This window comes from Phacochoerus africanus, chromosome X, assembly GCF_016906955.1.
Source record: "Phacochoerus africanus isolate WHEZ1 chromosome X, ROS_Pafr_v1, whole genome shotgun sequence".
Taxonomy (NCBI): Eukaryota; Metazoa; Chordata; class Mammalia; order Artiodactyla; family Suidae; genus Phacochoerus; species Phacochoerus africanus.
This window is the reverse complement of record NC_062560.1, coordinates 105,483,636-105,495,817: the sequence shown is the minus strand read 5'-3', so window position 1 is coordinate 105,495,817 and position 12,182 is coordinate 105,483,636. Positions and strand designations below refer to the sequence as shown.

The 12,182-nt window shown below is 40.3% G+C and overlaps 1 pseudogene; it reads right to left on the bottom strand.

Annotated features, from left to right (window-relative positions):
• Positions 1–10,649: 10,649 nt before the first annotated feature.
• On the bottom strand, positions 10,650–11,326 carry LOC125118113 (voltage-dependent calcium channel gamma-like subunit; annotated as a pseudogene).
• Positions 11,327–12,182: the final 856 nt, after the last annotated feature.

Sequence of the window (12,182 nt, the reverse complement as noted above, 5' to 3'; positions counted from 1 at the left end):
TCAGTGTTGCCACAGCTGCGGCTTAGGTGGAGACTGCATCTCAGATTTGATCCCTGACCTGGGAACTTCATATGTCATGGGGCTGCCAAAAATGAAAAATAAATCTAGAAGATATTTAGATAATGAGGTTATCACAACTACCTTGATGTCAAACATTTTTAATTTGTTCGTTTGTTGTTTTTTTGTGTTTTTTTTTTTTTTTTAGGGCCACACCCACGGCATGTGGAGGTTCCCAGGCTAGAACTAAGATATTGCCAACTCCTTTTAGGAGGCTCCTATAACCTTGGTACTGGAACCCAACAAGGACAGTTTGAGAAAGGCAAATGACACACCAATCTCGCTCATGAACATAGATGCAAAAATCCTAACCCCAAATTTGGCGCACCAAGTCTAGCAACATGTGGTAGAACTTATAAAATTTTTTTTTTTTTTTTTCGTTTTTACGGCTGCACCTGTGGCATATGGAAGTTCCCAGGTTAGGGGTCGAATTGGAGCTACCTACACCACAGCCACAGCAATTCAGGATCTGAGCTGTGTCTGCGACCTGCACCATAACTCACAGCAACACCGGATCCCCAACCCACTGAGCGAGGCCAGGAATTGAACCCTCATCCTCATGGATATTAGTCAGATTCATTCCTGATATGCCACAATAGGAACTCCAAAAGTATAAATCTTGAATAATTTGGGTGTATTCCCAGAAATGAAAGGATATTTTGACATTAGGGAATCAGTTTTTTTTTTTTTAATATTGCACACTGAGCTGACCTTTCTTTTCTTTTCTTTTATTGTCTTTGTCTTTTTAAGGCAGCACCCATAGCAAATGGAGGTTCCCAGGCTAGGTGTCTAATCAGAGCCGCAGCTGCCAACCTATACCACAGCCACAGCAATGCCAGATCCAAGCCACATCCACATCCTATGCCACAGCTTGCGACAACACTGGATCTTTAACCCACTGAGCAAGGCCAGGGATTGAACCTGCAACCTCATGGTTCCTAGTCAGATTCGTTTCCGCTGCGCCACGATGGGAACTCCAAGTAATCAGTTGTTTTAATTGGCTGTAGTAACATATTAAAAGGGAAAATCATGTGGTAATCTTAGAAGACACAGAAAAAACATATAAAATTCAATATCCATTCACGACAAAAGCTAACAGCAAAATAAGAATAGAAAGGAATGTCTTTGATGAGGATCTTGAAAAAAATTATAGCTGTAATCATTTTTAATGATGGGCAATTGAAGCCTTTTCCTTAGAGATCATAAACACGACCAAGATGCCCACTATTACCACCATTTCTCTTTAATGTTTAGTGAAGGCCCTATGTACTGCAGGAAGGGGAAGAAAGATATAATGTTTTGAGAGAATAAACCAGAATTTTCATTATTTACATATGACATGACTGTGTATGTAAACACTCCAAAAGTATATACAGATCAATGATTAGAATTAATGACACTATTCAACAAGAATGCTGGATAGAGGATACAGACATACATACTCACACAATTCAGTTTTTTCCCACATAATGGCAACAGAATTTTTTTTATGGCCGCACTTTCAGCATATGAAAGTTCCCAGGCTAGGGGTCAAATTGGAGCTGCAGCTTTGGTCTACACTTCAGTTTGCTGCAACACCATATCCTTAACCCACTGAATGGGGCCAGGGATCAAATCCACATCCTCATGGACACTATGTTGGGTTCTTAACCTGCTGAGCCACATTGGGAACTCCAGAAAAAATTTTGAAAAGATACAATATGCCAGTAGCATCATAAGAGAAAGACACTTGGAATGGTATGTTGAAAAATGTAGGGATAAGTGTAATGATATCTGCAGTTTACTTTAAAATGCACCCAGGAGTTCCCATGTGGTGCAGCAGAAGTGAATCTGACTCTTAACCATGAGGATGTGGTTTTGATCCCTGGCCATGCTCAGTGGTTTAAGGAGCCAGTGTTGCCATGAGCTGTGGTCTAGGTTGCAGATGCGTCTTGGATCTGACATTGCTGTGGCTGTGGCGAAGGTCAGCAGCTGCAGCTCTGATTTGACCCCTAGCTTGGGAATCTCCATATGCTGTAGGTGCAGCCCTAAAAAGATTTAAAAAAAAATGAAATGCACCAAAAATTACTCAGATTAATGGATGGATAGAAGGATAGAGAGACAGGACTGGGGGAAACAGAGACCCCATTCTTAAAAGGCGCACATGGACTTTCATGTGCACTGGGTCCCAGGGCAGAGCGAGGTCTCCATAGGAATCTGGGTCAAACCTGACTGCAGTTCTTGGAGGACATCCTGGGAAAACAGGGGTGAATGTGGCTTGTTGTGAGGGACGGACATTGAAAGTAAAGCTCTCAGGAATATTCAGCAGCTTCCCTGTCTCTGGAGGTGGCCATTTTGAGAAAATCTGGCCCCACACAGTCAGTCAGTGCTGAGAAGCCCCAGGCCAAACAATCCAGGTGGGATCACAGCCCCACCCCTCAGTAAACAGGCTACCTAAAGACCCCCTCAGGCACACAGCTGCCTCTAATCCCATCTAGAGACTAAGCCCCACCTACCAGAGGGATTAGAATCAGCTCCACCTACCAGTGGGCAGGCATCAGCACCCCCCATCAGGAAGCCTACAGCAAACCCCCATACCGACTTCAGCCACAACGGGGGCAGACGGCAGAAGTAAGAGAGGCCATAACTGTGTAAAAAGGTCACCACACCAACAACCTAAAAAAATGAAAAGACAGAGAACTGTAACTCAGATGAGGGAGAAAGGAAAAACCTCAGAAAATCAGCTAAGTGATGAGGAGACTCTCAGCATCCAGGAAAAAGACTTTAGATTGTTGATGATAAAGATGATGCAGGACATTGGACATAAACTGGAGGCAAAGATGGATAACTTACAGGAAACACTGACCAAAGAGATACAAGATATAAAACTTAAACAAGAAGAGATGCAAAATACAATAACTGAAATACAAAATTCACTAGAAGCAGCTAACAGCAGAATACAGGAGGCAGAAGAACAAATAAGCGAGGTGGAGGACAGATTCGTGGAAATTACGGATGCGGAACAGAAAAGAGAAAAAAGATTGAAAACAAATGAAGAGAGTCTCAGAGAACTCTGGGACAATGTTAAACGCACCAACATCTGTATTATAGGGATGCCAGAAGGAGAAGAGAGAGAGAAGGAGACAAAAAATATTCCAAGAGATAATAGCCGAAAACTTCCCTAACATAGGAAAGGAACCACTCACTCAATCACTCGTTGGAAGCCCAACGAGTACCATATAAAATAAACCCAAGGAGGAATACACCGAGACACATATTAATCAAACTAACCAAAATTAAAGACAAATAGAAAATCTTGAAAGCAGCTAGGGAAAAGAAACAAGTAACATACAAGGGAACCCCAATAAGGTTATCAGCAGATTTTTCAGCAGAAACTCTGCAGGCCAGAAGGGAGTGGCATGATATACTTAACATGATGAAAGGAAAAAACCTCCAACCAAGATTACTCTACCCAACAAAGCTCTCATTCAGATTTGAAGGAGAAATCAAAACCTTCACAGATAAGCAAAAGTTGAGAGAATTCAGAAACACTAAACCAGCCTTACAACAAGTATTAAAGGAACTTCTCTAGGCAGAACAGAAAAGACAGCAACAGGAAACAAAAATGCCACAAATGACAAGGCTCACCAGTAAAGGTATATATACAGTAAAGATATGAAATCATCCATGCACAATTATACCACCAAAATCAGAAATCATGAGAAGAGGTGGGTACAAATGCAGGACACTGGAGATGCACTTGCAATTAAGGGAACAACAACTTAAAGCAATCTCATATACATATAGGCTCTTATATCAAAACTTCAGAATAACTGCAAACCAAAAATCTACAATTGATACACAAACAAGGAATCTCTGGAGAATAAACATATCTCATAGTAAATAAGTGCATAATCCACCATGAAGGGGGTCATTTGACATCATTCTTGGAATGCTGAAGTCTTCTTACATCTGATTCTGATTTCCTCTCCATCAAAGAATTTATGATAATTATAATTAAAGAATGCAACTGTACAATTAAATAATACAGTTCTACAATTGTATTATTAATAACCATTTCTCTCCATGGTACAATGTAAGGTCTATAATGTCTTGTTTATCACATCACCTAGAATGGTGTAATGCCTATATTGAAGAATCAATAAGATGTAACAAATTGAGGACATATTTATATAGTTACACTATTTTTTAACCAATTTATGCATTTTATATTTTACTTATTTTCAGAGGGTGTATTATTTTTGTTATTCTTACCAGTTAAGTCATTCTTTTTATTATGCTATATAAAATATTTAATGGTATATAAGGCTTTCTCTTTATAAATTTTAGTTGCATAATATACACAATTTTAATATGATGCTAATTTTTAAAGAAAAATTGAAATGTAATAGGTAATACGAAATAGTAAAGATGAAAGCCATACAAAATGGGATAAAGTATAGAATAAATTTCCTATTTGTCTCAGCATATTTTCCATTCCACTTTTTCAGAGGGAGTCACTTAATCTGTTTCTTAAGATCCGTGATATAATAATCTGTGTGAATGTAATTGTGTTTAAATATATGTATTTTATTCTGTAAAAAAAATTAAAATAATGAAGAGTAAGGAGTTTGGTGGAGGGAGTTGCTTTGGGGCATAGAGAAAATGTCATAGAGATTCATTGTGTGACTAAATATACTAAAAACCACTAAAATGTAATCTCATTAAAGATGTTTACAGCCAAAAAAAAAAAAAGGATAGAGAGACAAAGCAAGTATAGTGAAATGTTGATGGTAGAATCAAGATGTTGTGTTTATAGATGTTCACTATAAAGTTTTTCACCTTTTCTGTATTTTTCAAAAATTTCATAGTAAAATGTTAGAGAAACCTTAAAAATATAACAAGAAAAGCTTGCATACTCTATGGATAAAAATATAAAATCTTATTAAGAAACATTAAGAAAGATCCAAATAGATGATGAGATGTATTTTGTTCGTGAAGTACAAGACTAAGTATTATTGTTGGAGGGGATTGAGGGGATGTGACCACCTCTTCAACCATGAGCTGAACCCAGGCAATCCGAGGCTTTTCACCTCCGCCCCACATCCTAGGAATGTATCCTTCCTGCAGTGGGAGCCATTTTCAAGGACATACTCTTGAGAGAGCAATGTATGGCAGAGACCTTCTGGACAGTATACTTGATTGAACCCAGTTAAGACCTCCATGTAAACTTTTAAGATTCTGGCCAGTGGGTGCAAAGTCTACTTGTCTTGAGGCTGCCCACAATAGGCCTCCTACGTAAGTTCCTTTCCTCATTAAAACTGTCACCTACCAATCTGAAGTGGTCTGCCTCTTCTTTGGTTTCTCCTTGCCTTCCAGGTACAGGGGATAGTTTTGAATTTCACCCAGTTGTTCCCCAGGTTGCAAATCAACAATTGTAAAAAAAGGACTTACCCTTGTGGCTCAGTGGTAACAAACCTGACTAGTATCCATGAGGTTTCAGGCTTGATCCCTGGCCTTGCTCGGTGGGTTAAGGATCCAGTGTGGCTGTGGCTGTGGCTGTGGCTGTGGCTGTGGATAAGCCAGCGGCTGCAGCTCCAATTCGACCCTTAGCCTGGGAACTTCCAAAGGCCGCAGGTATGGCAGTAAAAAGGGAAAAAAAAGTATCAATTCAAAAAACCCTAATTAAATACTAACAGAGAATATCATAATCCATTAACTATGACCAAGTAGAATTTATTCTAGAAGTGTGACAATGCTTCAGTATGATGAAATATATTAATGTTATAATATTTATTTTATTAATTGGTGAAAGGTAGAAATCATCAGCCTCTTGATATATGCCCAAAAAGGCATCTGAGAGAATTCAGTGTTTCTTTGTGACAATATTTGGTAAAACCTTAATGAAACAGGAATAGATGGATATTGCCTTAACATGATAAAAAATGTTTTGACCTCAGACTAAAAGCCAACATCATCTTTCATATTTTGTTCTGAGCTACCTCCCATCTGCTCTTTTATGATTTGAGTAGCAAGCAACTGAGTAAGCCCTAAAGCAAATTGTTAGAGCTTAGAATTAAAAAACCTTTACATTTCAACAACCTCCTGGAATAGAGAATAATCTTTCAATATCTGGCTCTGACGGAAGGCAGGGATGTTGCCCCTACAGACAAATGTGTAAATAAAGCTGTCCTGGAAGCTTGTTGGCAGGCTAAATTGCAGTTGGATTCCCTGGCTAGAAGTGGGGCTGCTGGCTGAGCAGGAAGGTAAAGTGCTCCTTTTTTGTGGGCTGAGAATGTGAGAAAGCATCACCATAGATTATAAAACATAAAATGGAGAAGTGTTATATAATGAATGGTCTAGGCTGATGGCAATGTGTGTGTGTGTGTGTGTGTGTGTTGAGAGAGAGAGAGAGAGAGAGAGAGAGAGAGAGTGAGCCTAATACTTGAAATATTTAAAAGCTACCACAAGAGTCAGAGCCTGTGAAAGCTATACTGGAATAGCTAAGGATCTCAGATCTTGGTCCCCATTTTCCTTACCACCTAGGTTTCTACTATTTGGTTTGCTAGTTTCAGTATCCTTTGACTCTCACCTATGACCTATGTAGCAATCATTGAGCTTATTCTACATTTCTCCTTTGCTCACATTTTGAGTTGTATTTCTACTTTGTCAGAGAATGTTCTTCAACTCTTATCCTCATATTTTTCTTAGATTTATAATTAAACCTATCCAATTCTCAGTATCTGTTCTCTTGCCAAAAGTTTCCAATCATCTCTTAGTTGGATGAAACTTGACCCCTGGTAGAATCCTCAGAAAAAGTTCTTGCATACAAAATTTCTTGAGTTCTTGAAAGTTTAGTGGGTTAAGGATCTGACTGCAGTGACCCAGGTAGATGTGGAGGCATAGGTTTGATCCCCAGCCTGGCACAGTGGGGCAGTGGGTTAAGAAAGGATCTGGGGTGGGAGTTCCCATTGTGGCTCAGTGGTTAACGAATCCAACTAGGAACCATGAGGTTGCGGGTTCGGTCCCTGCCCTTGCTCAGTGGGTTAAGGATCCGGCGTTGCCATGAACTGTGGTGTAGGTTGCAGACGCGGCTCGGATCCCGCGTTGCTGTGGCTCTGGCGTAGGCCGGCAGCTACAGCTCCAATTCAACCCCTAGCCTGGGAACCTCCATATGCCACAGGAGTAGCCCAAGTAATGGCAAAAAGACCAAAAAAAGAAAAAAAAAAAGAAAAAAGAAAGGATCTGGGGTTTCTGCAGTTGTGGTCTGGGTCACAGCTGCAGCTTGGATTGGATCCCTGGCCCAGGAACTTCCATATGCCATAGGTGCGGCTGAAAAAAAAAAGTTTCTTTACTCTTGTCTTCCTTTCTATAATCCTGGCAAGTAGTTTGCTGCCACCTGATTTTCTCTTCTTGTAGGTCATTCATTTTTTGGTTTGTTTTTTGCTTTGCTTCTAGACCCAAAGGATTTTTTTTCTTTATCATTAATGTCTTTTACTAGAGGATGTCTCAAAGTTGATGGTCAACTCTCCCAATTACACAATGGGCTCTAGATATATGTAGAATCAAGTGTTAGTTTATTTCCATAAAGTTTGAAGATTCTAATATTAAATATTAGTTCTGTTCCATTATTTGCTTTTTCTTTGTAAGATATTCCAGATATATCAGTTTCCTCTTTATCTCTTTATTTTGTTTTGGTTTGCTTGGCTCTTTTTAATACTCATTCTTCGTTTCCTTTACTGTATTTTTCAATCATATCTATTCTCCCTTGGGTACATTGTAATTTAGTCTTCTGAGATGGTTCTTATTTTTTATTTTTTGCTTTTTTTTTTTTTAGGGCTGCACTTGCAGCATATGGAGGTTCCTAGGCTAGGGATCAAATCAGAGCTACAGCCGCCAGCCTACACCACAGCCACAGCAACGCAAGATCCAAGCAAAGCTGGCTATCTGCACCACAGCTCACAGCAGCGCCGGATCCTTAACCCACTAAGCGAGGCCAGGGATCGAACCCATAACCTCATGGTTCCTAGTCAGATTCGTTTCCGCTGTGCCACGATGGGAATTCCCTGAAATGATTCTTTTTCTTCAATTTCTTATCTAAGTTCAGTCAGCACTCACTTCACATTTTCCTGCTTGTTTGTTTCTATTCTGAGTTTTAAAATTTCTGCTTTGTAATATTCTTTCAAATTTTAATTGCTTAGTATATTTAATGCATGATTTTTTTCTGTGGTTATTTTTATTGAGGGTTATTTTTATCAGCTGAATAATTTTGATTCTCATCTCTCTTTTTTACAGTAGCTTTGTGTGGATGTTGAGTTCCTTTTTCTTTTTTTCTGTTTTCTTTTTTTTGGGCTGCACTGGCGGCATATGTAAGTTTCCACGCTAGGGGTTGAATTGGAGATGCCGCTGCTGGCCTACGCCAGAGCCACAGCAACGGAGGATCCAAGCCGAGTCTGCGACCTACACCACAGCTTGTGGCAACACCAGATCCTTAACCCACTGAGCAAGGCCAGGGATCAAACATACATCCTCATGGATACTAGTCGTATTCTTAACCCAATGGACCACAGCAGAAACTCTGGGTTCCTTTTTCTAATCATTATTAAAATACACTGAAAGTTCCTGGTTCACATTAACAGCTGATGCTATATGGAAAAAAAGAGTTGGAGGTCTTATTTGGTTTATTGGTTCAAGAGCACCCTCTTCTGTTGATACGAGAAAGTACAATTTCAGAGTTCCCTTGTGGTGCAATGGGTTAAGGATCGGAGTTGTCATGGCTTGGGTTGCTGTTGTAGCATAGGTTTGATCCTTAGCCTGAAATCTTCCAGGTGCCCCAAGCAGGGCCAAATTAAAACAGTAAAAATAAAAGAAAGTACAATTTATTTAATAAATGGTGCTTCTGGGGGGAGGGGTCATTTGAATTTTTGATTCTGAAATGCTGTTCCTCCAATGGATACTTCTTCCTTCTCAGTTACTGCCTTCTATGCCCCTACCTTTTGACTCTTAGTGTTCTGATCACCAGGTCTCAAACATGTTCTTAATATTTATTTAGCTGGTGTGGGACTTTCTCCTGTGAACTCCAAATGATGTTAGTCATGTTTTACCACTGCTGGTACCCTGCAGAAGCCCCTTCTTTTCCTCACAATTCATATAAAAAGCCTGACATTTCATATTAGTGGAATAATATATGGTCTTTTGTGACTGACTTCTTTCACTTAGCAAAAATGTCTTCGAAGTTCACCTGTGTTGTAGCAGGTATCAGTACTTCATTCCTTTTCACAGTGAATAATATCCCATTGTATGGATATACCACAAATTTGTTTTTCCAGTATTTAGTTGATGGACATGTGAGTTTTTTCCACTTTTTGGCTATCTTGAATAATGCTGCTATGGACATTCATGTACAGGTTTTTGTATGAACATGTTTTCATTCCTCTTGGGTACATACCTAGGAGTGGAAGTACTGGAGCTTATGGAAACTCTGGCATTTTGAGGAATGGCCAAATTGTTTTCCAAAGTAGTGTACCATTTTACATTCCCATCAGCAATGTATGAGAGTTTCCATTTCTCCACATCCTTGCCAAAACTTGTTACTGTCTGTCTTTTTTTTATAGCCATCCTAGTGGATGTAAAATGATATCTCATCATGGTTTTATTTATTTATTTATTTAATTTTTTTTTCTTTTTAAGGCTGTGGATTTTTTTAGGGCCATACCTGTGGCATATGAAAGTTCTCAGGCTAGAGGTCAAATCAGAGCTGCAGCTGCCAGCCTACGGCCTATGCCACAGCAATGTGGGATCCGAGCCACATCCATGACCCACTCATTGCAACGCCAGATCCTTAACCCACTGAGCTAGGCCAGGGATCAAACTCTCATCCTCATGGACACTTAACCTGCTGAGCCACAGCAGCAACACCTCATAGTGGTTTAGTTTGCCTTTCCCTAATGATGAGAGCTGCTTAGAATCTTTTCATGTCTCTATTAGACATTTGTGTATCTCCTTTGCAGAAATGTATGTTCAAACCCTTTGCCCATTGGGCTATTTGTCTTTTTTGTTGAGTCTGAAGATTCTTTATATATTCCGGATATAAGCCCCTTGTTAGACATATAATTTGAAAATACTTTCAGGAGTTCCCTTGTGGCACAGCAGGTTAAGGATCCAGCATTGTCACTGCAGTGGCTTGGCTCACTGCTTTGGTGCGGGTTTGATCCCTGGCCTGTGAACTTTTGTATGCCACAGGTGTAGCAGTGTGTATACATATATATTTACCCATTCTGTGGGTTGTCTTTTCGCTTTGTTTGTGGTGACTTATGTTGCACAAATTTTTAAAATTTTGATTATTTCATTTGTCATTTGTGTTTTTGATGTGGTATCTGTGAAACCATGGTCTAACTCAAGGTCACAAAGATTTACTCCTATAGTACTTCTGTAACTTTTTTTAAATTTTAAAATATTTTTCTTCTTGTAAAATAATCATCCTACTAACTTGGTTGAGCAGGTACAGCTGGTAGCACTGAGGTGCCCAATGGTCTCTGGGTTGCAGACCAGCTGCAAAGCCCCCTGGGCTACTGGCCTGACCACCCAAAGATTAAGAGGTGGCAATTTCAAGGTCACATGTTAGAAGAGTCCCACCTTGACCACAGTTTATGGTAGAACTTGATGTCCTCAGAAGGGGGCCTAAATTTTGTAGGGTGGCCCAAGGGATGGGTGAGGCTGTTTAGATGGGTGAGGCTGTTGAAGTGGAAGCCACTGATGGCATTGGGGATGAAGAGGACAGAGGCAGTGAACTGGCTCCAGAAGATCAGGGTGAGGCCAATGAACGTGACCTGTTCCTCAGAAGGATCAGGAAGCTCAGGAGCCCCCCGAATGTGAGGATGAAAGAGACAAGGAGAAGAACAGAGCCCATGGCCCACTTGTGACATGAGTGGAGGTCCTCATACACCTGGGACACCATGAGGAGCACTAAGCCAAAGATGGCGACCGCCACAGCCAAGGTGGCCATGCTGCGGGCCAGGGCCAGGCCCCAGGCCAGCTCAGGCACTTGGGCCTGATTCAGGTTTCTGAGGCGGTGTGGTGCAGTCTGGTTGGAGGCCATGCAGAAGTGCCACAGCCTGAACTGGCAGTCCTCAGCCAGGAGCCAGTGGTCATCACAGATGGAGATGGAGAAGACGATCATGGACTGGGAGGCACACAGGATGATGAGGGTCCAGGTGAAGGACTCAAAGGAGGACTAGCGGGGCCTGCTTTGGGCCAGCAGCCTCTGGGCCTGCACGTTGAGGGTGGTCATGCTTCATGGTTCCTTCATACTTCTTGGCTGTGTAACTTATTTTTTTCATACTCATTTTGTATCCAGCAACTTTGCTAAGCTCTCTAATTATAGTAATTTACTGTATTTTCCTTTTGATCTTCTATGTACATGAACATATCATTTGAAAATATATAATGACAGTTTTGAAGTTCCCATTGTGGCTCAGTGGGTTAAGAACCCGACTAGTATGCATGAGGCCAAACCCTGGCCTCACTCAGCAGGTTAAAGGATCCAGCATTGCAAAAAGCTGTGGTGTAGATTGCAGATACCGCTCAGTTCTGGCATTTCTGTGGCTGTGGTGTAGGCTGGCGGTTGTGGCTCTGATTCGACCCCTAGCCTGGGAACCTCCATTTGCTGCAGGTGCATCCCTAAAAAGATGAAGGAAAATAACGACAGTTTTAATTTTTTGTTCTAGTATTTAAATCTTTTCTTTCTTTCTTTCTTTCTTTCTTTCTTTCTTTCTTTCTTTCTTTCTTTCTTTCTTTCTTTCTTTCTTTCTTTCTTTCTTTCTTTCTTTCTTTCTTTTTTGCCATTTCTTGGGCCGCGGGAGCCTGGGAATTTCCACATGCTGCCAGTGCGGCCCTTAAAAAAAAAAAAGAAAAGAAAAACTGTAAGCAAACAGTAGTAAAATGGAACTTCTTTAATCTTATAAAGTAATAGAATGCAACTTCTTTAATCTTAAAAAAATACCTGTAACAAGCATCATACTTAAAGGAGAATATTGAAAGTTTCCTCTTTACGTATCAGGAATCAGACAATGATATCTGTGATCACTATTTCTTTTTTTCTTTTCTTTTCTTTCTTTTTTTTTTTTTTTTTTGGCTATACCTGTGGC